The following is a 5,488-nucleotide window of genomic DNA, read 5'->3' on the forward strand; positions in this document are numbered from 1 at the left end:
GCTGTGCTGGCAGCCATCAGCCTGGCTTGTGGCTGAGCAGAGCTCCCCCTGTGGGAGCACACTGACCACCAGGGGGCAGCTCCTGCATTGAGCATCTGCCCCCTGGTGCTCAGTGTGTGTCATAGTGACCAGTCATTCCCAGTGGTTCTGCTGTTAGAGTCAATTTGCATATTACCCTTTTATTATATAGAATAATGGCCTGGTGCACAGGCGGTGGCCAGCTGGTTTGCCCTGAAGAGTGTTCTCGATCAGGGTGGGGGTCCCGTTGGGGTGCCTGGCCAGCCTGGGTGAGGGGGCTGATGGCTGTTTGCAGGCTGGTCAAGCCCCCCAGTGGGGACCCTCACCCCATGGAGGTTTGGCCAGCCTTGGTGAAGGGCTAAGGGTTGTTTTCAGGCTGGCCACAGCCCCTTCAGGGTGGGGGGGCCCTACTGGGGTCCCTGGCCAGCCTTGGTGAGGGCCTGATGGCTGCTTGCAGGTGTTTGCAGACTGGCCAAGGCTCCCAGTGGGGACCCTCACCTCATGGGGTTGTGGCCAGACTGGGTGAGGGGCTGAGGGCCATTTTCAGGCTGGCCATATCTGCGGGCTGGAAACAGGTATCTGGGCTTTATTTATCTTCTATAATTGAAACTTTGTAGCCTTGAGCGGAGCTCAGGGCCAGCAGGGCAGGTCGGAAGCGTGGCTTCCTCCATCACCGGGGGCAATCCAAGCCTCCTGCTCCCTCCAACTCCGTGGCCGCCGCCATCTTAGTTGGGTTAATTTGCATATTCACTCCTGATTGGTGGGTGGGTGTGGCTTGGGTTATAGCAGAGGTATGGTCAATTTGCATGTTTCTCTTTTATTAGATTAGATAATAATAACAATTTGCTAAGAGATCTCATGGAAAACAGACAAAATGCAAGAGCAGACAGGTAATGTAAGCAGAGAGATTGAAATTCTAAGAAAAAAAATAAAAGAGAAATGCTAAAGAGATAAAAATACAAGAGAAATAAAGAAACCCTTTGTTTGGCTCATTAGTAGACTGGACACAAGTGAGAGAAAAACCTCTGCACTTGAGGAAATCTCAACAGAAATCTCAAAATTGAAAAGCAAAGAGAAAAATTACTAAAAAATGAAACATAATATCCAAGAACTGTGGGACAACTATGAAAGTTGTAACATACATGTAATGATAACATAAGGAGAAGAGAAAGGAAGAGAAAAAATACTGGAAGCAATAATAAATGAGGATTTTCCCCAAATTAATGTCAGACACCAAACCATAGATCCAGGACCATGAATTCAAACTGCAGAAAATGACAGATAAAGAAAACATATTAGAAGTCAGGGTATATTGAAAGAAGTCAGATACTTCTTGTCTGCTGTTGTTTCCATTATATATTTTTTTGGCTTTATGATTTTATACCTTGTTCAAGAGGAATATGGCAATAAGGTATTTGAGGATACAATAAGACTCCACATCTTGCTTTTATAGTTTTATATAAAAAAAGAATACATTTATTTGAATTTTGTTAAGCTTTTTGTTATTATGTAGCTCTTCCATTTAATCTCTATTGTGGCAACAACAAAAAAACCACCAAAAATATAGTATTTCACTCATTTTTAGATGTACAATATGGTACTATATTTTCACTTTCATTTGTCTAGAGATATTTTCTGATCTCCCTCGTGGTATCTTCTTTGACCCAGGGGGATTCAAGAGTGTATTTCTTAATGTCCATATATTTGTGAATTTGTTAGTTTTCCTTTTGTTTTTGATCTCTAGTTTCTTTCCTCTGTGGCCAGAAAAGATATCTGGTGTAACTTCAGGCTTCTTAAACTTGGTCAGACTGATAGGAAGGCCTCGCATGTAAGCTGGGCTGGAGCGCACTCCAGGTGTGCATGGGGAGAATGTGTGTGCTACTCCGAAGCATGTTCTATGTCTGTTAGGGAATGTAGTTCAATTCATCTACATGGCGCTGCTCAAGTCCTCTGTTTCTTTATTGATCTTTTGTCTGATTGACCAAAACAAAATTGATGCAGCCATGACCCAGAGGTGATATGCAAACTGTCTAACTGCATCACAGCCCATGGCCAACACTTAGCACCCAGCTGGCTGGCAAGAGCTGTGACAGTGGGGGGGCCGTGTGGGGGAGTGAGAGTGTGTGGGGGACGGATGTCACAGGATTGTCCCCTGTTCTCAGAAAGCCAGTTTCCAGCTCAAGCAGATGGAAACCGAAAGTTGAAGGTTAAACACCCTTCACACTGGAGCAATGTTTCACTTGTTCAGACTCCCCTCCTTCAAAATAAAATCACCAACCTTGGGGAAATTAGTTCAGAATTCCGCTTTTTTACTTGAGTTTCTAATTCTTCTAAGTGAGGACAAACTATATATAAAAGATATAATGTATATGAGTACATTATAACACACACTATTTGATAAACGAATTTACTTTATAATTGAAAGTACTATCGTTGGTTTTTGTGAGTTATATCAATCCTATGAGCCTAAAGACATTTAAATCTCCCTCTTATCAATTCTCCTCAGGAGGCCACAGCACTTAGGGAAATTCAACCACTGAGGTTTGGTAGTGGGGTCCCTCATTTCTTCCTGCATAAAACCCCTTTAGATTTGCCAGAATCCATCCCTTACCCAAAGCAAATGTAATGCCACATAATTAAATCTACTTCCTATTTTATCGATCAGTGTCCCCACCTCATACCTTGACCAAAATATCCAGAGGGAGGGAGAATTTCCCCAAGATCTTCTTGCTGCTGAGATCCTGCAGCACAGGGCTGTTGAGCAGCTCCACGGTGTCGGTCACAACATACAGATTCAGCCCTGCTTCCCGGCACTGCTTCAGAAAGTACGGCTCTGGGTCTGGCAGTTTCCTGCAGGGAGTAGAGGGTCAGAGTGGGAAGAGATGCCTTCCCAGGTGGCCCTGGGTCCCCCTCCTCCTCAGGACGTGGAAGGGGTGTTCCCGCCACTGGCAGAAAGATCCTGGCACATGGGGTATGTTACCAAGGAAAGCGAAACATCTTCTTTGCTACGCAGGGTGGAGGGGCCCCCATTTTCTGATGGGGGCGTGGGAAGGAGAGTACGCAGGCTATTTTGTGAAAGGCATCAGCATTTTCTAAAATTATATTGGTCCTGTTAGAGGGCAGTTTATAGATGCCCAGTGCCTGGGCCTCCCACCTGAAGAGGCCGGGAGTGGACAGGTGCACTTGGTTGACAACAGTCCCCAGGGAGCCTGACCATTGTCCAGAGGCACAGCCAGGGTGGGGTGGGGCAAACAGATAAACGTGATGAAGCAGGAGGTGCTGGATGACTTTCCAGGACAAGCACATGGGGATGTGGACAGAGTAACTGTCCCTGGCAGGTGGCTGGGAGGGCTGCCGTGAAGATGCAGGTCTGGGTGGGGACATGACGAGTTGAAAGTACTGAAGACAGATTTCATCTGCATTTCCGTTCTCAGGATCAACTCTCATTCCACTAAAGGCCCTACTGGGTTGGCGCCTGTAGAGAGTGGAGGGAAATACTCAGAGATCCTTGCATTGCTTTTCAGTGGAGGAGGTCACTGAGCCTCCAGTGTGGTTTTTCCCGTCACCCTTTAGGGGAAGTCAAGGCCCTCACCGTGTGTCTAAGATGTTGTGTCATCTGACATTCACTCACCTCCAAGCCTCACTTCTGTCACCTTCATCCTGGTTGGCTAAGCTCCCACCTCACTGACTCCCCACAGCTCCTGGAAACGCCAGGCTGGTCCAAGCTGGTCCTGGTCCAGGCTTCAAACCCCTCACCTGGACCATTTTCCTCCTGCTCTTTGCTCCCTTTATTCTGCAGGTCTTAGTTCAACTGTTAGTTCCACAGAGAGACCTAAATAGGCCCCTCCCTCCAGCCCCTCTTCCACCAGCTCCTGACACTACCCTCGGAGGTCCCCACAGTCTGCACCTGCCTTCAGGTGAAACACATCACGCGCCCACATCCATTTACCAAAAGTGTCTCACTGCCTTTCTTTTCACATTGCAAGTTTGACCTCAGACAGACTTTTTTTCCTTGGTGCTGGATAATAAAAAGTATCCCTCAGATTGGAGCCTCTTCAACTGCTGAAAAATTTCTAGGACAATTTTTATTTTATTTTCCTGCAGCTAAAACCCAAATACTCTTTTACACCATAAAGTCTTTGTAAATGTTAGTTCTAGTAAGTCTTACAAGACACCAGGAGAAACTGTGCCACACCCGGTCAAAATAGCTTTCAGTCTCCAATAGCCTAGGATTTTCATTAGTTGCTTTAGTATTTCTTTGCACTGATAGAAATACTATTTAGGCCTGGCCTATGTTGCTCAGTGGTTCAGTGTCAACCTATGAACCAGGAGGTCACAGTTCAAATCTGGATCGGGGCACATGCCCGGATTGCAGGCTCGATCCCCAGTAGGGGTTTTCAAGAGGCAGCCAATCAATGATTCTCTCTCATTATTGATGTTCTATCACTGTCTCCCTCTCCCTTCCTCTCTGAAATGACTAAAAATATTTTTTAAAAGAAAAAATACTCTTTAAATTAAAATCTCTGTTTCTAAAAGGTCTTTTCCCACAGGCACTGAGATAAATTAAATTCTAAGACTCTGAGCCATACTTTGTTTAAACAGAGTTTCAGAGCCTTTGCCTCACTTAAATTAATACTTTAACTTTATTTTTTATTGATTATTTTTCTCACTCACTGCATATCCCCTGCCCCAGTAAATACGTTTTAGGGCAGGGATTTTTATCTGTCTTGTCATTACTCTAGCCTGACCACAAAACAGCATAGTAATGGACAACTGCAGCTTTTTCTTTTTTTAATATATATCTTTATTGATTTCAGAAAGGAAGGGAGAAGGAGAGATAAATAGAAACATCAATGAGGAGAAGAATCACTGGGCTACCTCTTGCACACCCCGCACTGGGAATCGAGCCTGCAACCCAAGCATGTGCCCTGACCGGGAATCGAACCATGACCTCCTGGTTCATAGGTCGACACTCAATCACTGAGCCACACCAGCCAGGTGACAACCGCAGCTTTAATGAAGACTTATTAGATAACTAATCACTGTTCCATGAAGGAATGAACACGTGAACATCCAAAAAGGGCAGTGTGTTGCTGGAACCGGTTTGGCTCAGTGGATAGAGCGTCGGCCTGCGGACTCAAGGGTCCCGGGTTCGATTCCGGTCAAGGGCATGTACCTGGGTTGCAGGCACATCCCCAGTGGGAGGTGTGCAGGATGCAGCTGATCGATGTTTCTCTCTCATCGATGTTTCTAACTCTCTATCTCTCTCCCTTCCTCTCTGTAAAAAATCAATAAAATATATTAAAAAAAAAAAAAGAAACATCGATGAGAGAGAAACATCAATCAGCTGCCTCCTTCACACCCCCTACTGGGGATGTGCCCGCAACCCAGGTACATGCCCTTGACCGGAATCGAACCCGGGACCCTTGAGTCCGCAGGCCGACGCTCTATCCACTGAGCCAAACCGGTT

At 45.8% G+C, this 5,488-nt stretch overlaps 1 pseudogene; it reads right to left on the bottom strand.

Moving 5' to 3' along the window:
• LOC102258998 overlaps positions 1-5,488 on the bottom strand; it is a 20,751-nt pseudogene that overhangs the window by 14,339 nt on the left and 924 nt on the right.

This window comes from Myotis brandtii, unplaced genomic scaffold, assembly GCF_000412655.1.
Source record: "Myotis brandtii unplaced genomic scaffold, ASM41265v1 scaffold912, whole genome shotgun sequence".
NCBI classification, from domain to species: domain Eukaryota; kingdom Metazoa; phylum Chordata; class Mammalia; order Chiroptera; family Vespertilionidae; genus Myotis; species Myotis brandtii.